The sequence below is a fragment of the Pyxicephalus adspersus genome, chromosome 8, assembly GCF_032062135.1.
Source record: "Pyxicephalus adspersus chromosome 8, UCB_Pads_2.0, whole genome shotgun sequence".
NCBI classification, from domain to species: domain Eukaryota; kingdom Metazoa; phylum Chordata; class Amphibia; order Anura; family Pyxicephalidae; genus Pyxicephalus; species Pyxicephalus adspersus.
The window spans coordinates 71,299,586-71,323,972 of record NC_092865.1 but is presented as its reverse complement, the minus strand read 5'-3'; the positions used below and the strand labels follow the sequence as shown (position 1 = coordinate 71,323,972).

Below are 24,387 nucleotides of genomic sequence, written 5' to 3'. Positions count from 1 at the left end.
CCACACTTGGGAATACCGCCAGGAGGTTATACCAATAACAGTTATAACCAAAAATGAATACAAATTTTAGTGATCAATGAAAATAGTGCCTTGGTATTTCTGTGGTCACTGTAGAGGACCCTTAAATTGGTTGTCAGTGGAAAAACAAACGCCTTACATTGTGCAGGGATCTCCCCAGGCCCTTTTAGCTGGGTGTACCACCTGGCACTTTTCAGCACCCCGGCTGTTTTTGGGTGGTTACTAAAGGTTTTTGGTCACAATACAGGGGCTGCCACCCACCTACAATTTCTTCCCACCCAGCTTAAAAAAATTTCTGGGTTGAGCACTGTTGTGGATGAATGGGAAGACTTGGCAGACTGGTAGCGGGAGACAGCTGTACAGTAGTGCTCACAAGTAATATTATGCTAATAGGAAAAGAGAGCAGAGTGATAAAAAGATGACCTCAACATCCTGATCATTTTCCTTAGATTTTGCTTAATCTGTAGCAATTTCTTATGTTGACACTCATGGGGCTGTGCAAATTTACAGGATTCTGTATAATAACAAAAGTTCACTTCTCAAAAGTTGGGATAACATTTTATATTTACACTTTTCCAAACTTCTATTGCTATCAACTGTGCATTTCCCCATTTATAAATTTCTCTGAACTCACACTGGTAGATCAGCTACAGAGCACAAAAAAAACAAAAAACATACAGGTTCTATGCTGCATTTATCTGCAAATACATGTGAAGCCACACTGCCTTAATAAAGAAACAATGTTACCTTGCCCATGAGGAACAAAATGGCAATGCCTTTGAAAAAACAAAACAAATCGATCTAGCATTGTTACAGGGGAGGATTCTCTTTCATGCCTTTAGATGGAGGGTATTGGTACAGAGGGGGGGGGAAATGTTTAAGGAGTTTGGGGTAGGGGCATTACAGTGACTGTCAATTTGCCCTAGATGTGCAGGGCACTAAAAACAGTCCTTTCCTTTCAAACTACAGCAACAAACCAGATATCCGGATTTGTTCAAAAGAGCAAAAAAAAAGAAATATGCAGGTTCACATGTGTTTGAAGATACAGGTTGACATTTAAAAATTTGTCAACAACTGGACCTGAGGAGCGCCGGATTTTTGAAAATTGCCCCCCCACTCTCTGGAATGGTCTTCCTCGTCCTATTCAGCTTGCTCCTACTTTCTGCTCATTTAAAAGAGCGCTCAAAACCCATTTTTTTCAAACTTGCCTACCCGTCTTCTTCTGTCTTTTGAAACTATCACTACTTCCCACCACTACATATCTCCCATTCTACTGTGTGTGAAATTCCCCCACCTACTAGATTGAAAGCTCTTCGGGGCAGGGTCCTCTCCTCCTTTAACACTGTCTGTATTAGTCTGTCATTTGCAATCCCTATTTCATGTACAGCGCTGCATAATATGCTGGCACTATATAAATCCTGTTTATTAATACTACTACTACTAATAATAATATATACAACAATAATCTTTCTTTTAGCTAAAAGTTGAACATTTTAATGAAGTTTATTTGTTCTGTATAAATATATTATATATATATATATATATATATATATATATATATATATATAATCCCTTCTAACCAATTATACTAACTCAGGTGAAATCACATGTATGAGGAAGCAGATGAAAATTTCCAGCTGCTCAGAAAACACACAATGTCCCCTATCATCTAATGGTTTCAACAAGGTGCATTTTTCAGGAGCAAAGCAGAACGTGATGACCTATGGTACAGTAAAACCCTCTGGGGCCTTTCCACAATGTGCTTTGCTTCTACTTGCAGCTCTGGTAGATTCCTCTAAATACATTTATGGTAATACGGTTTTTATTTAGTTACATGATCTATCTACACGTTTTGTAGTGCACTTGTGGGATCATGGGCAACTAGAAATTACAACTTTCCATATATATTTGACTTTATTTAGAGGGTAACGCTGCAAAAATGTAGAAAAGGATATTTAAGACTGAACTCTCTCCCAATTCCTATAACATTCCTTTCATAATTCAGCTTCTCCAAGCAATTGCAGGAGGAAGTTCTTGTTATACAGAAGTGGCATGCATATTATTACTAGAAGAACAAGAAAAGCTTAGTCCGATCTATACAAAATGTGTGTTTTTGCTTTAAAACATGGATTTAATAAGGATTACATAAGGCATTGCTTTCCATGGTTGGTATATCTCAATGTTTGGTTGTATTTTGTGTTAACATTTTGCTGTAAGGTTCCACAACCTATATTGCCACTAGACAATTCATCGGTAGATATTGTACACAGGTGATGACAGGTCCATTTAAAGAAATAGGATCATTAATAAATCAAATAATATGCCCCTGATCTCAATTTAGTGTGTCAGACTTTTTTGTTATTCTCATCCTTTTCAAATCTGTAGCATGCACCCCACTTAAATCTTTCTATAATAAAAATTTAGCATGCATTAAAAATTTTTAGGATGTAGATGAACATTGCAGCCCATTGTGACAGAGTGTATCTGTAGGCTGAATTTTCAAGGAGTGGAGCGTCTACAGAACATCTAGCTGAAAGCACTCTTCTCCCTTAACCCTTCCTCTCCATTTCAGTCGGAGCTCACATTTATTTAGTGTATAAGTGCTGCTGCCTAGGCAGAGCAACAGTTAAGGTGGCAAGGCGGCTGTCAGCTAGAAGTTCAGAAAATGCTCAGCCTTAGGATAAGATCAGACCAACATTGTTTAAAAGCGGCACCACTTCAGTTAACAATATTTAGCCTAAAATTTATTAACATTGGAAACCCCCCCCCCTATACTTTCAGACATTTGCTCACAAAAAGGTTGCATTTTTAGGGTGCGATTTCAGCGATAAAAAATGCACAACTTCCAACCACAAGCAAACACAACTACATAACATATGCAAAGGCCTGCAATAGCCTAGTAGTGACAGCCCATTACCACTCCCAGGTGCCTAATGGGAACCACTTACTCTGTGGTAAAAGGTGCAGTTTTTACCAGTAGTCTGAACATAGTTTAAAGCTTTCTATTTTCTGTGTCCCCCATAAAACACCATTAACGGTATTTTTTCTTTCATAGTCTAAACCAGCGGTCACTAATCTTTCGGACCTCTCAGACCACCAAATTTATAATTTTAAATCCCGCGGACCATTAATATGAATTTATATAAAAAGATTAATACATTTGTAACATAATGATCTTCCTAATGGTGCTGACAAGGACTGTGGCGGCTCTGATTCATTGATCAGCTCACGGTTAAGTGAAGTATTACTTTTGTTACTATTATCATTAGTTACATTATCTTTGGTATTACTAAAGAAATGCATAATATTTCTTTGCTTTTTCTCACTCATTATGCGATCATTTCATTGGAATCTTAAGACCAAACAAGAAATCATAGTTATCAAAGTCAAACTATTTATTGCCAATAAATATAACAAGTAAAGGAAATACACAGCTAAGGTCATACTTACCTAACAGAGCATCTGAGAAATAAACAAATAAATTAAAACAATGGGATGAGAATCGGTATTGGCGACTGTTGTAATGGTGAAAAGAATACTGACACGTACGGCTCGGTAACGGTTTCCTCATACAACTTAATACTACACTGACGTTACGCTGCGCCTCCCTTCTTTTTCCGTCTCTAATACAGTTTGTGAATTTAGTGCAATATAAAGGCGAAATTTGTCATTCAGAATATAGGAATTCATTAGAATATTATTTTTGCTTTATTATTAATAAAGCAAAAAAATATTGTCTACATTTTTCTGTGGACCCCCAAAATTTGCTCCCGGACCACCGGTTGGGGACTGCTGGTCTAAAGCTTCCAGTTTTGAAAATAGCCTCTGACCAGCATGTCATAGCTGACTATTATCACTTAATCATGGATCACTCTGATTGTTACTCATCAGTCGGGACAGACAGGTTGCAAGCTACAAGCTGCATAAAGTGTCTTTTACTGATCCCCGCTTTACTTTCCCACTTCACCAACCAGTACACGGAATAACATTATTCTAATTTCAAATACCAGATGATGTGCAAAGGATAATGGGAATTTAATGTAATTACATGTAATTATCTATTTTAACTATAATTTAAATACTGTTCAAAGACTACATATATAGGGACTACATTTTACAATTACCTGAAGCAGTACTTTAACACAACTGAATTAAAATAATGCTAGCAAACAACTGACAACACGAAAGACGTGATTTTTTTTTAACAGAACAGATGGCACTTCAAATTTTACCAGCCTATTAATATTCTTATCCTAGCGCATCCTAAATGAAATGTCTCATGCCAATTAATTTGGACACAGTATCTAAAAAAGTCAGTATCTGAAAATTCTGCCAATTTTACTTATAACCTTCTATATGTTACAAATATTTTCCACAGCCAGAAAAGGATGTTTAGGATATTCTCATTATCTTTTTGGACAGATAACCGATTGACGATTCTAATCTAGGTTAATATAGGGTAATGTTTTAAATTATGAAACTATGAAATTATTTTAGTAATATTAGAAAACACTTTTACCCAGTGTCCTTGTAATTGGCAGCTAAGCATTTGTCTGGTGCATGTGCCCCTTGTAAACACAATCCGACTCTGACCTTTCTCCCCTACCATTATGATTAGTAGTAGTCTGTTGGCCCCTATTACAAGAAAACTTTAACTTAATGGTGGACTGGACACTACTTACTCAATTTTTTGCTGCTGAGCGTGCAAGCCTGGGACTCAGACAGCTGATATCTTGAGAAAGAGCTCATAAGCCATGTTAATTGTCTCCTACTAACGTGATCACTAAAAAAATCATAATGATCACTTTTCAGGTCAACGCAAGGGTTGCAGTGCTCTGTTCTCCCTTTATGTCCTTCCTATTCTTCACTAACAAATAGGAATAGAGTAGTAGTGTGAAAATGATTTATACATTTTAGTTGAGTATTATAAGCCTATAGCACCTAACAGACTACTGATATATATGCATAGGGGGCTTAAACATTTGCAGCAAAGTTTTAATTGAGTAGAAAATGCAACAATAAATTTTCCATTTTGCATCCTTTTTGGTCTGTTGAATACAGTTGTTAATCTGTTTGTTACAATATATATTTTTTCCCAGTAGTAGTCCTGTCCTATTGTAACAATAGTGCTTCTCCATGAATATAGTAAGGTAAGTGAATATTGTCAACCTAGCACAGAAAGTTGTGTTCCAATGTAACTGGAATGAGCACAAAGTAAAAATGAAAAATAATAAAAAAAAATTCTAATCTAATCCTGATGTGCAATGCATGCAATACATTTCCCGATATTTTATCCCATTAAAACCTGCAAAATCAGAAAATTACTTGTTGATCTTTTAGAAATCAGCTCTTGTTACAGGTCGAAAAGTCATTTTTGTGGACAAAGAAGTGTCAGCCCTGCTGTCCTTTTCAGAATTATTCAAACCCTCCTGGTTATCCTATTTTCTACAACATAGAGATCAATTGTCCTGTATAAAAATTGAAAGGGTTATTTACATTCTATGAGAAAAAACAGCACGACAGCTCTGATTTTTTTTCTTTTTATATGACCAATAGTTTTTTTTGGAACTTTTCAAAAAGATATAGAAACATCCTTCCAAAAGAATTTTTACAGTAGACTATAGGAGAAGTTCATAATTTACATACACTTTAACGTGAACCTTTCACATGAATACAATCCAGGCACAGTCAGGTCTGTGCACATTCCTTTACGTAGTCTCATCAGCACCCCGGGAGCCCCATAACAATGGCTCTCTGCTATACAACTTACTGGTACACCCACTCACACGTCCTTATAGATTTTCCATGTCATTGATTGGTGCTCAACAGGGAGCAGAAGAAAGGGGAAGGGGCAGAGATTCAGAGATTAATGTTCTTTGGAAAGTTTAAATTATTTTAAAGCTGGCATATGCTAAGCAGTTTTTTTTAATAAGATAAAAACATAAGCAAAGAACAATGGCCTTTCTCAAATGATTTGGACAAAAAAAAACAAATCAGCCATTGTTTAGGAATAGCCATATAGTTTAGCACTTCATTGAGTGATACAAAGCAAGTGATGGTGGTGTTCTGATCAGTTTGGTCAGATTTCTGCTATCTAGCCAACCATCAATTCACATGCAAGGTGGTAAAAAGATTGATATTCACCAGACAATTTTCAATGTTTTGTGGATGGAGCATAAATCTAAAAGAGCTTTGGGGTAAGGGCTCTAAAAGGTACGAAAAGGGTGTTTGAATAACATCGTCACTGTTAAGTCACATTCTTTGATGAAAAGGTGGGTTCTCTGTATAGAACATGGAAAGGTGCCAGTGCATGACGGAATGTGAGTTTCCTCTGAAAGAAAAACCTAACTTCCTAACAGTTTCTCATATTTGTATTTGTATCAACAATTTTATACTAAAAGCATATTGTTTACTAAGAACACAACACTAAGCACCAAATTAACTCTTTTAAACTGCTGAACCTGATTGTAAGTATGAGCCTTTTACATCAACACCAATATTACATAGAACTCCAACAACATAATTGTTGAATTCTAAGCCAGTTATATTTGTTAAGTCCTAAATAGGTGCTAGGTTTTCATCACACGAGATAATAGTTTGTGATTGGTAATACAGCAATGCTGGATTGGATTGTGTTAGGCAGCAAACAACCGCTATTGCTTATTATGGAGAGGACACAGCAAGGCACCCTCTCCTTCATATCCCCCACTTTTCTCCACAGACCCGAGATGTGTGTAGTGTCCATTCTACTTTTATTGGAAACAATCACTAACAAACATTTGCAGCAACAATTATCGCACATCTGTGTGTAGCTGTACACTTGTAAGTCAGCTGTGGTGGAAAGCACAATTTAAGATTTATAGGTTATAATAAGTGTTAAAAAAAAAAAAAAACTAAATAAAATGCTAAAGTGCATTTATACAGCACATGAGATAAAGTATAGCTGAGTATAATTGTTAATAATAATTGTCAGAGAAACAATTTACAGACAGTTTGGATTCAATAGAAAAAAACATGTAACAAATTCAATAGTTTAATAAATGTTCTGTATGGAATGCCTAAATATCAAACAGCACTGCCTACATCCTGTTTCTTTAGAAAATTAGGACTTGCTTGAAATTGGTTCAATTATCTTTTTTTCTGTATCTTTTTACTTTTTATATATGTTGTTCAGACAACAGTTTGCCTCAATTACCACCCTACCCCTTCCCATTCCTACCCCTCATACCTTTTCCCCTTTTCCCTTTCCTGTACCTATCCCTCATTACCCTTTCACCACACCTACCCCAATAATCCCTTTCACCACACCTATCCCCCTTACTCTTTCCAACACCTAACTCCCCTCAATATCTATTCCCCTTTACCCTTTCCTGTACCTACCCCCCCTTACCCTTTCACCACACCTATCCCCATTATCTCATTCCCACTCCTATCCCCCTTACCCTTTCCCACACCTACCTCCCCTCAAAACCAATTCCCCGGTGCCTATTCCTGTACCTGTCCCCCCTTAACCTTTCACCTCATCCACCCCCATTATCCCATTCCCACACTTACCTCCCCTCCATACCTATTCCCCTTTGCCCATTCCTGTACCTATCCCCCCTTACCCTTTCACCACACCTACCCCCATTATCCCGTTCCCACTCCTATCCCCCTTACCCTTTCCCACACCTATCTCCCCTCAATACCTATACCCCTTTACCCTTTCCTGTACCTATATCCCTTACCCTTTCCCACACCTACCCCCATTATCCCTTTCCCACACCTATCCCCTTAAGCTTTCTTTACGCCAAGCCAAGCACACAGCCTTTTCCCTTACCTACTACTCCCCTACTTGCCTTTACCCTCTTTAAAATGTCATTTCACCATTCTATGCCCAGTACATCATATTTCGATCTTCCATATTTATCAACAATCCCAGTTTATTGCTCCATATACTGAGGAATAGTATTGGCAAAATAGTTGGGGAGACCCTACTGCTTTACATCTGGCTTCTGTCTCAAGATACGACTCTTTTACTTCTTTTGCAACGGTAATGAATTTTATGTTCTATAATGATTTAACAATAAGATCACTTAGAAGTTTTGTATTTTGTTCAAACTTAGTAAAGTGATTTTCTATCCATAGTATAAATTATGTTCTGTAGTAACTACGGTGAATGAGTTTATTAAACTTTCATTCATGTATGTAACAAAATTCAGGACTAAATAATTTGACTGAACTTTAATGTGTGTATCCAATAAAATGCAAAACTCTTAAGCGATATTATAACTGAGTAATGTTTTTTTCCTGAAAATCATGAAACCAATGAAAACTACTCCTATTTGCTCTCAATGATCTATTCAGGGGAACACATACAAACTCAGCTTTTAGGAACATCTGCCAGGGTAACAATGACTCTTTTAGTAAATAATGTGCCATGAACTTCTAAGCCTTGAGTTCAATCAAATAACCAGTTATAATAAATATACCGGTCATACATATACCAATAAACAATATTTGCAATTATTATTATAGGTAACATTATAATACATTTACTCAACACCAAGAAAGGACTGACTGTCATCATTATTGATCATTGTCAACAAAATAACTGTCCTTTGCAACCAATTTTCCAAAACATAATTCTTTCGTTGAAGTTTCAGTCTGATGATCAAGTTGTTAGGTGTATCGAGGTGCTAAAATATATATTTGGTACAAATTGGATATAACATACCTGCTCCCTGCAGTCACTACCTGTAAATGCAGAACAGCGCGGAGATCACCAGCTTAGCTAAAGCCACATTTTGTTGATCAATGTGGTAAAACAGGAGCAACCCGCTGCACACTTCAAAAGCTAAAACAGCTTTCCATATCCAGCATATGACAAGAAAATGCTTATCTAAAGCAGTTTTACAGGTTTGTAATATTCCAGGGCCTACAATGTGTCACCGCTGAGGTGCTTCCCTTGAAGTGGCTCATTACAAATCCACGCACGATGGTCTGGTATGGATCCATGTATAATATGGAATGCATGTGATCAGCTTATGTGCCGTTCATCCCCAATAGGCCGCTGGAGCATCAATTGTTAATGCGCTTAAAAAGACTTTATAGAGGAAGGTGTTAAAATAAGAGGTTATTAATTCATGAAATGGCTCAGTGCACCTGTGTCACAAGGTCATGTCATCTCAGGGCTGATATTACCCCTCATGGGGAGGGGATGAATCTTCCTGCAGCAACTTACTGCGCACTATAGGCACCGACAACATTACATACAATGTGATTGTCCTGACATGAAACATGCAGCTAGCAACACTGCAGGCTGGGGGGTCACACATGATCATCAAGCTGGATCTGTTATAAAGCAATGCAGGCTGGATCTGTTATAAAGCAAAGCAGGCTGGGGGGGTCACACATGATCATCAAGCTGGATCTGTTATAAAGCAATGCAAGCTAGATTTGTTATAAAGCAATGCAAGCTTGATCTGTTATAAACCAATACAAGCTAGATCTGTTATAAAGCAATGCAGGCTGGATCTGTTATAAAGCAATGCAGGCTGGATCTGTTATAAAGCAATGCAGGCTGGATCTGTTATAAAGCAATGCAGGGTGGGAATCAGAAATGATCACTTGCTGTATTAGGATTTAGAGAATTACAAGCTTGATCTGTTTTAAAGCAGTGCAGGCTGGATCTGTTAATAGGATATATAAACTGGATCTGTTATAAGAGAATCGTAGGCTGGATCTGCTATTATAAATCAATACAAGCTAGATCTGTTATAGAAATATAGGCTGGATCTGTTATAAAGCAATGCAGGTTGGGAATCAGAAATGATCACTTGCTGTATTAGGATCTGTTTTCAAGCAATGCAGGCTGGATCTGTTATAATGAAGCAATGCAGGCTGGATCTGTTAATAAGAGAATTATAGGCTGGATCTGGTATTATAAAGCAATGCAGCCATAGACACAGCACCTGAATGATGGTGAATGCAGGCAATGGTGGCTATGCTGGGGGATGACATGGGTGACCTCATCCTCTGATCATGTATTAGTAGGAGATGCCGAGGTAAATGTGTGCTGGACTAATGGGGCGATGTGCTGATACCGGTGGGTGATGTATGGGGGTGGATAACAGACTCATCCCCCGCCCCCTTTCCATGCCCCCCCCCCCATTCTCTGGAGCCCCCACAAGCTGCCCCCCACTCACCCATTGCAGAGGGGTCCCAGGCGGCTGATCCTCAGTCTTGTCAGGCGGGAGGGGGAAGGCAGACACTAACAGGCGGCAAAGCCCGGGCTTCTCTCCAGCAGCCCCCTCCTCAGCCAGAGGAGACCCCCAGCCTGTGATGCCATTCTATAGCGCTCCTCCAGCCTCACATACCGCCTCGGGGCATCAATAGGCTGCGGCAGATAAACAAAGAGCCGGTGTGTGCCGCAAATCGTCGGTGAAGCGGTGTCGTGCGTATGGCTGAGCGCAGTATCCCCGGTGTGGCGCAGTGTGAGCGCCCTCCCCTCCTTCCTGTACAGCTATTCTGATGTGTAGGTATCGCTATATCCTTCCCGCTCCATCTCCCCTCACCACAGCTTCACCTCACCACAGCTTCACCTCAGCTTCTCTATCCTCCAAAACCCGCAGCTATTCTCCTCATTCCCTGTCCCCCATTTCTCCCTCCTCCTATGTCTCCCTGTCCAGTCTCAGACTCCTCCTCCTTCTCCTCATGATAAGAAAAATCAAGTGCAATAATGGGAGCCAACAGCCCGACTCCCAACATCCCCTCAGTGTGACACAATCCTGTCAGGGGATGCTGCTGGAAGGAGACCTTGTCCTAGATTCACCACAAAATAGACATATATAGGTCATTCACATACATTATAGTATAGGCCCAACCTTTCACACCTCACCCACCACTAAATTCATCAGTTTAGAGTGCCTAAACTAAGAAATTTCACTTTACATAAAAGACAACCCTTTTCTATTTTCTATTTCTATTTCTGTTAAAAATAATAAAAAAGGGTGCAGCACCGTCCCCTAATTTCCCCTCGAAAAATGAATGGGAGCGCAAAGCACCCCAGGATACTTACGTCACGCATCCCTAGAGGCTCCTAGGTGCTCCTTCTGCACATGTCCGAGCATCTTGCATGCGCAGTGAGATCAGCAATTTCTTTTTTCATTCTACGTCACCCGATCTCACGCCTGGGTCGGGTGACGTAGGATGAACAACAAGAAAGAGCAGAATATGGGGCACCCGGAGTGCCGGCTCCGGGTCGACGCAGGCCCTGATGCAGGACACCCCCAAATGAATTTTTTTTTTTGCGGTTATCAGTTTAGCTCCTCTTTAAATCCCGCGGACCACTAATATGAATTTATATAAAAATATAAATACATTTGTAAAATAATGATCTTCCTAATGGCGCTGACAAGGACTGTGGAGGCTCTGATTCATTAATCAGCTCACGGATAAGTGAACTATTACTATTGTTACTATTATTATTAGTTGCATTATCTTTGGGATTACTAAAGAAATGCAAAATATCAGTTTGCTTTTTCTCACTCATTACAGGTTTGTTTCATTCTAATCTAGGACCAAACAAGAAATGATAGTTATCAAAGTCAAACTATTTGATGCCATTAAATAGAACAGTTACAGAAAATACACATTTAAGGTCATACTTACCTTAGGCTAGGTATACATGTGCAATAATTATCGCTTGAAAATGAACAATTAACGACTGATGAACGCTTATTCATGATTATTTTGAATGATGGTATTGTGCACAATTCTGTACATGCTGTAAGGATACGATCGTTCAAATATAATTAAATTATGTACACAGACTAGATACGATCGTTTGAACGATGCGGGAAGTGATATGTTCAGGAGAAACTGAACGACCGTACACACAATAGATAACAAATGATCGTCACCCAATCAGATCCGCCAGGACAGTTTTTCTTTTCAAGCGACATTCCTTGTTCATCGGCGTCGTTGTGCACTTTTTTTGTTAACAATTCACTGCATCACAAAAAAGTATAATCTGCTACTCGGTCTAATCCATGTATCCTATACTAAATCAAGTGCGCTGAATCCAAATAAGAAGTCCAATTCTGCCTAGGACATCAGGATCTTAAGTTAATTACGCATTTAGACCTGATTAGCTACATTCTCTCGCTCCGCAGTTACTATGTAATCTCTATACATAAATAAGTTTTGCCTCATAGTTCCATGACATTACAGAAACTTAGTTTTATGTTGCAACAACATATACAATTACACATAATTCACCTGAGTCTTTGTTCAACACACACATGTACACATGTAGATTTGTTTCAGGCACTTGCTTTTGCGTTTGTGGCTCTCCGCCTTAATATTTTGTTTCCATAACAGAAATGTCCTGGTGGAACCTCTCCCATTGTTCATCACCCAAATTTTGTGGGAAGAAATCCAGATGTGAATGTAAAAAATTAATTTTAAGTGACATTCGGCAGCCATTTTTTTCAGCTCCCTGGTTGCCCAGAATGTTATGTGCAACTAGCACAAATGAATTCCAAGCAGCAAGTTCAAGTGGGTTGGGTTTGTCTCTGAATGTGACATCACACATCAAATTGTAGACTTGGGGACCAACAAAATAGCCTGCTTTTTATTTAGCATCTGTTATAACTTCTCCAAACTTGTCCTCCAGATACTGAAAACCCATACCAACACGATCCATTGCAATGACAACGTTTTTCATTAATCCAAGTTGATTTTGAAGTGGCGGAAGGTAAACTTTCTGTGGATCAATGAGTGATTTATGCTTCACGTTGTACTAGCCAACAGTGTGTTCAGGTCTGGGTGGCCATCCTTTCACTTTGTAATGGTTGCTGTCATCACAACTGTTCAACAGGCGCAGAAAGCACATATATTTTATATATCCTAATTGCAGGCCAAGAAGGAGTGCCACCACCTTTAGATCACCACAAATGTTCCACTTGTGTTCTGAATAGTTAATCAATTTCAAAATGACCTCCATGAATTTGTATGCGTCTTTCATTCTCACAGATGTTGTTTTCCAGCTTGTAATAACGTGCAAACTTTGTGCGACGATCACGAAAGTGCGAAGTTGTCGTTCCTTTTCGTAGCAAATTCCACTTCTTTAATCTGGAGGCTAACAGTTCAGACTTCTCTTTTCACAAAGACAGGTCCCTTACTAGATCATCTAAACCTGATCAGCCTATAAAATGTGGGTTACCCTCTTCAAATTGGGGTTCAAAACATTCATTAACATCAACATCATCCTCCTGTTCCCCCTTGTCACTGTCAGTAACAACAGATGTAGGAGGGACTGGCACTGGACAGTACGGTGTTATATGTTGCACGCATATTTATACCTGTTGGTGGCCTATATTGTCCTTCACAAACCCTCCATTTGTAAAGCATCAATCAACTTATAAATCTCAGAAAGGCTGACATGTACGTTTAAAAACTACATAATGTGGAATCATTAACAATATTTTTGGGCAGCAGCTGGACATCAATTTTTAATGGCAAATAGAAGGCTAATTTTTCTGCTAGTCCTCTGCTCCCCTTAACATATGTGACTCAGAAAAGCCATCAGAAAGGAAAGATTTGGATGGGTGACATCATTGTACCTCTCAGCAAGGGATGTGAGCTTGAAGTCCTGTGAGAATTCTTTTAATGGGCTGAATTGCATTCGCACAGGATTTCAAGCTTCCAGTCTTTTCCAGAAGGTGATGTCACTCATACCACCAGGAAAGATTGGGCTTGAGGAGTTTCTTTTTTAGACACAATTTTTGGGAGAGAAAGTCAGGAAAATTGGGCTTTTTTCAGTTTGCCATTTCATACATTTGCATACCAATGATAGTGCAGTAAACTGCTTTGTTCTCTGTGGTACAATATTTCCAATATTTTATCAATTGGTTTGTGGGTTTTTATTGACTATGCATAAAACCCACAAACAAACCCAGAATATTAACACATGCAAACCATGCTAGAAAAAAAAACTACAACAAAACAAATCAAGAGGCTGAAGCCGTTTGAAGAAGTTTTTAGATTTCATGCTATTACAGAGAAGTAACAGTTGCATGCATTGTGTACATTGTTTTTGTCCATAGACATGTGTGAGCACATTTGCACATTTTACTCTCCATCATGACAGGCTATATCTTATAATGGCCATTTACTAGTCATGACTCAGGACTTTCTATGTTCCTGCCCACTCTGGCACCACAAAGGGCAGCATTGTGTGTAAGTGGGTTAGAAAGGGAGGGCTTGATCAATGGGGAACCTTGCACTCCAAGGAATCATCTGCAAATGTCCAACTGTTAAAGGAACAAGAAAACTGTTGAAGAAACAAAAGAAGAATGCACACAATGAAAGCACAGTTATGTTACAGTGTTAAACTGTCAATGTTTTTTTTTTCTTTCCACTTCTTATTTTGTGATTGTCCTGCTAAAATTTTATTAAAATACTAAAGGACAGAATCACACAAATGATTTTAGATTACCGAAATCTACAATGTTTTTAAAAGGTAGAAAAAGAAAGAAGAGTTTTGTTTAAAAACTTGTGCCATTCCCCTTTAAAAATATTGTATGTTCTTTCACTTCCTCTTTTAGTCAATTATTATCTGGAGAGGAAGTGATGGCAAACCCGCTCACCAAATGGAGACACGGGCCCATTTAGAAAGGGTTAAACAGGGTATTTACCAGAAAAAGGGTATCAAATCACAGCATTTTTTGTCAGCCGCATTTAAAACAGCAATGATCAGCTAAAAAGATTGACGCTTATTTTTTGCAAAACCACAATTTTAAAGGTTACTTCCACTGATAACAGTCTTTATAGTTTACATTGACATTTTTCCCACAATTGCTTTTTTGAAATTATGGAGAGCAGGGTTAGGTTGCAGTAGTAGAGATGAGCGAGCTAGATTTGTAAATTCTATCTTGCGGCGAATTGGGCCTTTCTCGCTTACTGAACATTTAAGCGAGAACGGCCTTGTAATTCACCATGAGGTCGTGTTTTCGTCGAACAAACAAAGGAAAAAGCAGGGGGCGGGAACGGCCACTATTTCCGACGGGAATGGCACAGCTTGGAGCAAATTATTTGCTCCCAGGATGCACAGCAAGGCCAAGCAGCCTAATCAGGAGAGATCTGAGCACAGGTATACAGTTAGGTTCATAAATATTTGGACAACTTTTTTCCAGTTTTGGTTTTGTATGTTACCACAATTCATTTTAAATGAAACAACTCAGATGCAGTTGAACTGCAGACTTTCAGCTTTAATTCAGTGGGTTGAACAAAAAGATTGCATAAAAATGAGGAACTAGTTAGGAACTAAAGCCTTTTTTATATATTCACTTCATTTCAGGGGCTCAAAAGTAATTGGACAATTGACTCAAAGGCGATTTCATAGGCTGGTGTGGGCAATTGCTTCGTTATGTCAAAAAAGCTCTCCATGCAGATGAAACAAGCCATCCTTCAGCTGCAAAAACCCATCCGAGAAATTGCTACAATATTAGGAGTGGCAAAATCCACAGTTTGGTACATCATAGGAAAGAAACAAAGCACTGGTGAACTCAGCAATGCCAAAGGACCTGGACGTCCACGGAAGACAACAGTGGTGGATGATTGCAGAATCATTTCCATGGTGAAGAGAAACCCCTTCACAACAGCCAACCAAGTGAACAACACTCTCCAGGAGGTAGGCGTATCATCCAAGTCTACCATAAAGAGAAGACTGCATGAAAGTAAATATAGAGGAAGCACTGCAAGGTACAAGCCACTCATAAGCCTCAAGAATCATCTAAATAAGCAAGCATAGTTCTGGAAAAACATTCTTTGGACAGATGAAACCAAGATTACAAGAATGATGGCAAGAACCAAGTATGGAGAAGACGTGGAACAGCTCATGATCCAAAGCATACCACATCATCTGTAAAACATGGCAGAGGAAGTGAGATGGCTTGGGCGTGCATGGCTGCCATGGCACTGGGACACTAGTGTTTATCGATGATGTGACACAGGACAGAAGCAGCCGAATGAATTCTGAGGTGTTCAGAGACATACTGTCTGCTCAAATCTAGCTAACTGCAGTCAAATTGATTGGGAGGTTTTTCATATAACAGATGGACAATGACCCAAAACATACAGCCAAAGCAACCCAGGAGTTTATTAAAGCAAAGAAGTGGAATATTCTTGAATGGCCAAGTCAGTCACCTGATCTGAACCCCAATGTGCATGCATTTCCTTTGTTGAAGACTAAACTTTGGACAGAAAGGTCCACAAACAGCCAGCAACTGAAAGCCAATGCAGTAAAGGCCTGGCAGAGCATTACAAAAGATGAAACCCAGCATCTGGTGATGTCCATGAGTTCAAGACTACAGGCTGTCATTGCCAGGAAAGAGTAACCAAAGGGTTCAATCAAGTATTAGAAATTAACATTTATTTTCAGCTTTTTAATTTGTCCAATTACTTTTGAGCCCCTGAAATGAAGTGATAGTGTTAAAAAAGGATTCAGTTCCTCACCTTTGTATGCAATCTTTTTGTTCAACCCACTGAATTAAAGCTGAAAGTCTGCAGTTCAACTGCATCGGAGTTGTTACATTTAAAATTAATTGTGGTAATGTACAAAACCAAAATTAGAAAAAGGTTGTCTCTGTCCAAATATTTATGGACCTAACTGTATATACAGAAAATGAGGGAGGGGTTAGTAACTCCATCTTGTGTTCTGTGTGAAAGATAGAAGCAGGGAGAGACGTGGATTGTGACAGGGACAGGTTAGGAGCCTTCTGTATATCTGTATATTTACAGATATAGCATTTTTTGTTGCTACCTGTTCATATGTACCAAAGGAGCCAGTTTGCTACTGAAAAATATTTGTCCTACTCTCAAAAAATACAAATACTTTAGTGTTTGAAACCCCTTTTTTTTTTAAACCCCTCAGAAGACTGTTTGGTAAAAAAAAAAAATTCTGTCCTACTATATACAGATATTTCAGTGTATGAAACCTCTTGCTATATTGCAGAAAAGCAAGTTTGCTACAGAAAAGTGTTTGATACCTCTTTCTATTTACCAAAGAAACTGTTTGGTACAGGTGCATTTTTGCCCGAATAAGTAAAAGATGACCAGTAGACGCATGGGAAGGCGTAGCGTTGGGCGATGGCCACTGTAGGACAGTAGCAGCAGCAGCAAACTATTGGAGGCAGCAGCACAAGTGGTCAAACAGGTCTGAGATGTGTGGGGAGCACCAGTACAGTGGTAGATGTATTGAGAGGGTGGAATGCAATCATACAGCCACATCATGTGGAGAGTATTGTGGACTGGGTCTCGGGCCTCAAGTGCACCAGGCTCTTCTTCTGCAGCAGCAACCAGCACAGCTGTGACAGGAGTTAGCGTGGCTAATGTGCCTGTACCTCCTGATGACTCTCCCTTGTTTGATGAACAGCCTGAGGATCTGTGCGACATTCAAAGCAGGAGGCAGACTTTGGGTCCCTTGGAGAGTGTGGTCAGCACTTGCTGGGCGAGGGTTCTGGATCAGTGGTTGCATTTGCAGATGGCTTAGATGAAAATGAGAATGATGATGACCGTGACGTCACCTGGGAACCACTGGGCTAGCAGCAGTTCCGAAACAGACGAATAGGAAAGGCAGCTGTAGCAAAAGACTGGGGATGGAAGGGGCTGCCAATCTGCCTCATGCGAGTCCCAAAGAGACAGAGGAGTGAGCACAAGCAGAGGAACAGTCAGAGACAATGTGACTGTGAGGGAGGTGGAGCTGGAGCAGACGTGGGGCACCCAGCAAACGCAGAGGCAGGCAAAGAGAAAGAACAGCAGAGTGGTTGCACGCACTTCTCCAGTGTGGTCCTCTTTCACAATTAAAGAGGATGGGTGCGTAGCAAACTGCATCCTGTACCACAGGCACATCCGCAGAGGACAGGCCGGATAACATTTGGGTACACCCTGCTTTCCCACATGCACAAGAACCACAAACCAAAGTGGGAGCAGTACTTGCATTCTCTTGAAGGAGGAGCAACCACGTCATCCTCTCTTCTTCCACCTACATTGACTCCTTCTCAACCTCCAACTGTCATTGCTTCTATGTCTAAGGAGGTTGGTGCCAGCCAGACTTCTAGCGGCGATGAAGTATTAGCTTCTGCCCGCAGGTTTTGTGGTACTCCAGTGACCCCTTCAGCTCCCCCAGAGTTTTGCGCAAGACATCAGGCTATGGGCCCAACCAACAAAAGAGTAATTGAGCTCAATTCGCGTCTAGCCAAACTACTGGCCTTGCAGCTACTGCCGTACAGCATTGTGGACTCTGCTCCCTTTCGTGACCTGATGGCCTCTGCCAAGCGGCAGTGGAATATACCAAGCAGGCATTACTTCTCCCGCACAGCTGTACCCAGATTACATGCACATGTAAGGGGTAACGTCTCCTGGGCATTGGCATTCTCGGGGTCTAGCCAAATCCACGTCACCATGGACAGCTGGACAACCAAGCACAGAGTGTGACGCTACCTGTCCTTCACCGCTCACTGGGTGGCCTTGCATAGCTCAGTGAGCGGTAGTCTGCAAGAGGCATTGCAGCACCTGGTACCCCCGCCAAGGGGTGTGGTGGGAAAGCATGGGCCACCCAAGTCCTCCCCCCCCCCTTTTTCCTTCCACCACCAACCCATCCCTTTTCGATACGCCTCCTGAAAGTCCAGCAGCAGGGGACACAGTGGTTAAGCGGGCACGCCTCCCTCAAGCACATCCGTTGCCAGGCAGTGCTGAAACTGGTGTCCTTGTGGGAGAATAGTCACACCACCAGAGAACTTGTCTGCTTTGCACAGGAAGGTTGAGGCTTGGCTAACGCCTTCCCGACTCACAACAGGCAACGTATTGTGTGCCATCCTTGTGGTCATGCTGCGCATGATCCGCATAACACGTGTCTTTGTACACATACTGAACCTGGTGGTGCAGAAGTTCCTCTGCATGTACCTAGGACTGCAGGACTTACTGAGACAGGCTCGCTCCATCTGCAGCCATGTATGCCAATCTCCTACTGCCGCTGTGGCGCTTAGCAAAATCCAGCGCCAACAGAGGCTGTCACTAGATGGAACTCCACCCTGCACATGCTCCAGCATCCGTGTGAGCAAAAGCTAGTCATCCACCATTACTTGGTCAGCATGGTGCATGGAGGCAGGGGGGCCCTTGGTACAGCCACACAACTGAGCTATTTTACCAGTGACCAGTGGCTGCAGATGGAGACGCTGTGCAAGGTACTTGCCCCTTTTGAGCAGGCCACAAACGTTGTGAGTCTGGAACGGTCAGGCTGGAACGATGTCATACCCATCATCTTTCTGCTTGATAATACCCTCTGAAGCCTGATGGAAAATGGCGTTTGGAAAGGGAGGGGGAAGAAATGTTGGAGGAGGATGAGGGCGACATTACACTCCATACCACAGAGCCAGCATCAGGAGGAGCAAGAGGGGACACTGGCCAGCATCAGGAATTTCAGGAGGAGGAGGAAGATGATTATGATGATGATAAGGGAGACCATGTTGTGGCTGCTGGACAGGACCCGTCCAACCCACGTTTGTGAGGTCACGCCCCAGGCATTGTGCGGGCGATGGAACAACAGAACTGCTGCAACTTGAAGAGGAGGGGAAAGATGTTTTGGCGCCTACTGAGGGACAGGAGGGGGATGAGCCCAGGGAACCCCTCTTTCATATGTGTGTCCACATGTTGCGATGCCTACGAAGGGACCCCCGCATTTGCAGCATCAAAAACCGGAATGATTACTGGCTGGCAACCCTTCTGGATCACCGCAACAAAGACAAAATATCACAGTTTCTACCCAACCCAGCACAAGAAAAAGAAAAGGTGACCCGCCTGAGCAGAATACTATGCAGTCAGCTGTGTGAGGAGTCATGCGCACCGCATTCTACACACGGAGCTCAGGCGGACACTGCCTCCACTGCATCCTCCTGTAGCGGCAGCAGCAGTGTAGTGGCAGCAGGCCGCACACATCCAAAAGTCTAGGCCAAGGTAGGGGGGATTTTCTGGATGCCTGGCAAAACCTGATGTGGCCACCTCAAACAAGTAAAGTGCAAGGGCATAACCACCGAGAATGGATGAAGCGCATGGTGCATGATTACGTTGGCTCTTTTGTTTCTGGTGGTGGTGTTGGCGACAACAGGTATGAGGAGGATGCCTGTCCTGACAGTAGTAACGCCATTAATTATTGGGTCAACAAGCTTGAAATCTGCCCGAAGTTGGCACAGTATGCCATCAAGCTTCTTTCATGCCCGGCATCCAGTGTTCTGTCTGAAAGAACCTTCAGTCACAGACAACCTATCACTACTGTCGCTGGAAAATGTCAATCGCCTCACCTTTTTGAAAATGAACGAAAGGTGGGTTACTAACTATTTATATCCCCACTGCAGATGACACTGATTGACTGACACAAGTACTCATTGGCCAACCAAGATGCCTCTGTGAACCAACACTGCTCCTGTGCTAAATCTGTGGCTACCTATCACCAACACCCTGTCAGCTGAGCCTGCCTCGGTTGAATTTTTCTGCTAGTTATCACAACATCCAGGTTGGCATTCATCGCCAATCTCATGCTTGCCATTGTTGCCAGCTAGCAATATGCTTTACATTTCTGCTGCTTCCAGAAGGGCCAACAAACTTCAGATGAAAACCCCCAAAACTGCCACATTGATAGGTACCATTGCCTTTGCCTAATTTTTCAGCTAAGTATTGTAAGATTGAGGATTGGCATTCATGTCATCTACTTCATGATGCAAACTACCAATATTGTCTACCTTCCTAAGGATTCCGGCACCACAGACCACAGCAACAGTGCTGGCGCACAAAACATCTTGGTTTGGCCCTTGACAAATATCAGATATTTGTATTACACACTTCTGGGTGTCATTGATATTAGACTATACCCAGCTCTAGATGCCAGTTACCAATGTGGTCCCCACTCCGTCTCCGGGCCCACCGCCTCCTCCTTCTCATGCTGCTGCCACCTGTCAGTACTCCATTCAGTAAAATTGTATTACACACTTCTGGGTGGGTGGCATTGTCAATGCACTACACCCAGCTCTAGATGCCGGTTACCAATGCGGTCCACACTCCATCTCAGGGCCCATCGCCTCCTCCTGCTGCTGCTGCCGCCTGTCAGTGCTCCATTCACTAAAATTGTACACTTCTGGGTGGCATCGATGATGCACTACACCCAGCTCTAGATGCCAGTTACCAATGTGGTCCACGCTCCATCTTAAGGCCCACCGCCTCCTCCTCCTGCTGTTGCCGACTGTCAGTACTCCGTTCACTAAAATTGTATTACACACTTCTGGGTGGCATTGTCAATGCACTACACCCAGCTCTAGATGGCGGTTACCAATGCGGTCCACACTCCATCTCAGGGTCCATCGCCTCCTCCGGCTGCTGCTGCCGCCTGTCAGTACTCCATTAACTAAAATTGTATTACACACTTCTGGGTGGGTGGCATTGTCAATGCACTACACCCAGCTCTAGATGACAGTTACCAATACATTCCCTGCTCTGTCTCAAGGCCCACCGCCTCCTCCTCCTCCTGCTCGTGCTGCGACTCGCTGGATCTTGGTAATAGAATCTAGTAATTATGCTGCGCATGCGTATGGGGATGCACCACACCCAGCTCTAGATGCCAGTTACCAGCGTGGTCCTCGCTCCATCTCCATACTCCATTCACATAAATTGTATTACACACTTCTGAGTGGCATTGACGATGCACTACACCCAGTTCTCCATGACACTTACCAATGCGGTCTCACCATCGGAAGTTCAAGGAAATTTTCACAAGGCTGTCAGAGGCCTTCCCGCTCATCTAGTAAGTAGACAGAGGACAGTAGTATGTAACAGAGTGCAAAGGTTAGTAGTATGTAAACCAGAGTATGTATATACATACACAAAAATACTTACATACTACATATCTATTGTAAACATACGTATAGTGTATGTTAAACATGTACAGCTATAGCTATACATACACATAGTGTAGCTATAAATACAGACACCCAATTACACACATCTCTACTGGCATTGAGGGCACCCTTTTTTTTAGTTTTGGTGTTCTTCTTATGGCCACTTTCCTCAATCTGCAGGCTGACTTAGCAAAGACCTGAACAAGGCTGGTGTTACCCTATTTTTCTGTTAGCTTTGTGAATTGTCTTATATATGACCAAGTCTTCCTATCCACAACAGTAACCATTGTAAAAGAAGAGTTGCAGAACAATTTAAGAGATCATTCACACTAGTGTAATAATGCATGTATTTCCATGTGGAAATGTATATCTTAACGCAACATGTAGCAGCAGTCATTTATTTTGTATTTTATGAGCCTGTTTTTCTGCAAATAACTTCTGCAAGTTATATATATGATCAGCTCTAGATCTGTTTCAACAGTGGTTTGTTTTATTTTAGATCCTCAAATTGATGATCTGTATTCTGTTGAATCTTAGGAATACAAAGTATATACAGTAAAAAATATTTCAATAAAAGATAAAGTGGACTGGAAAAGTTGGAGATCATGTACATCTGAGGGCGAAGTAATTTTCTTCTAGTCAAGAAATAAAGATGTAAAAGTTTTGGCTCTCATAAAAGGTAAACACCATGTAAAAACATGTAAAAAAAATAATATTATTAATCTGTGCCCAAATTATGAACAGTAAAGTATTTACTCATTCTGAATAAACTTTAAAATCACATTAAAATAAACCTTGATTTAACTCCATAGCTCTAAGCATTGTGAAGAAAATTGTTTTTCAAAATTCATAGCTCAGTCGCTGTTTTTTTATTTTACAACTGATCATGACAGGCTGCCAACTCTCCAAAGTAAAAATAAAGGTATTTCTAAACTGTTAGAAACTAGCTTAAACCCTACTGTGAGGATCCTAAAGATTAGTAACTTCATATTAAAAGCAATGTAAATAAATAGTTTATGTACATAGTCTGGGCACAGGTGCACCTAAAAATAAATCTTAACAACCAGAAAAGTTAATTATTAGCCCAAATAATCTGTACTGAAATAAAAAATAGGAGCTGATATAACATCAAATTATTACATTTTTAATTTAGGAAATGAATCTTCAGTATAATGTTTTGTTTTTTTCAAGATAGTGAATGTTTTATTAATGGCGAATCAGGGTTTTATATGTGCACTACACTATTTCTAATACTTGTTTTTTTTTTTAGAAAACCTCATACATTTACAAATATCGTCTCTCTCTGTATCTTCCCTCTCTGATGGCTTTTGTAATTTGTCCTTCAGTGTTTCCTGCTGTCTTATTTGCCTTATCTGTTTGTGATATAGTTTTCTGATTCAGTTTGACCCCTTTATTACCCAGTACTACTTTATCTGCTTTTTTGGGCCTCTTTTCTAGTCTCAAACATTCTTGTAGCTTTCTTAGTACACCATGTCTCAATCTACCTATAGGGTAGAACAATTATTACAGCCTTGGCTTGTCCCTTTAAAAAACTAACCTGGCAGTCAGACCTTGAGCAATAGTCTTGTCAGGGTCAAAAAATGTATCAACTAAATATGTACAAGAAAATGAAATTGTATGAGTGGGACGCAAATATTTTAAAATGAGATCCTGCCCTGCAGGGCAATTATGGCATAACATATATAAACACTATATTTAAAGTGAAAAGAGGGGGGCAGTCCATTCTTGATCTGTAAACGAGTTGAGGATGAAGTTGGACCAACGAGTGAAAAAACAAGGTCAGCCTGACCTTTGGAGTCAGAGTGAGAGTCTTCCTCCAGGGGTTCTAGATACATCAAACTGATTAGGTCCTTAGATATAGCATATTGATATCAGATGGTGTGGGCATTATCCATTGACCCATAATTGCTCCAGCCAGAAGACATAGCTGGATCCATAAGAATACTCCCCAATAATTGAATATGAGGAGCAGGGGGTGCAGAGAAAGGTCAACAGAAGTCAGATTCTTTTCATAAACTAGGGTCTGTTTCCAGAAAAGTTGAATTGCTGCAAAGGACCAAAGGCAATGGGCCAAAGATACACGTTGGCATCAGTATCTGGGGCAAATAGCTTTGCTAGGGGTACTGGCAGTAGCTGGAAGTAGTGATGGTGCAATTAAATCCCTGTCCCCTGCCAATGTTTGTTCGTGAGGACCATGCAAACCCCGTTGTAGCCACCCAATACTGGCCTTGCACTGGCCTATTAATGGGAGCACCTTGCTTTTAATTAAATATTCTTTGGAACCAAATAGGTGCCATATCTATCTATCTATCTATCTATCTATAAGGCTGAGCGAAGTTCCTGCGTTCAAATTTTGATCCCTGAAATATATGCTGTTGTTTCCAACAGTCAAGCCAGGAGTTTAAGTGTCAGATTGAAC

The 24,387-nt window shown here is 40.9% G+C and overlaps 1 protein-coding gene across 5 annotated transcripts in view; it reads right to left on the bottom strand.

The window, feature by feature from the left end:
* MGAT3 (beta-1,4-mannosyl-glycoprotein 4-beta-N-acetylglucosaminyltransferase) overlaps window positions 1-10,663 on the bottom strand; it is a 70,090-nt gene extending 59,427 nt beyond the window's left edge. For 2 of the 5 annotated variants that reach the window (XR_011922029.1, XR_011922027.1), the window contains exon 1: window positions 10,206-10,305. The gene's annotated coding sequence lies outside the window, so the exon portion shown is untranslated. Of the gene's footprint in view, window positions 1-8,734; window positions 9,877-10,205 lie in introns of those variants that run through there. The other 3 variants (XR_011922028.1, XM_072421114.1, XM_072421115.1) reach the window with 3 other exon arrangements.
* Between the last annotated feature and the right edge of the window lie 13,724 nt (window positions 10,664-24,387).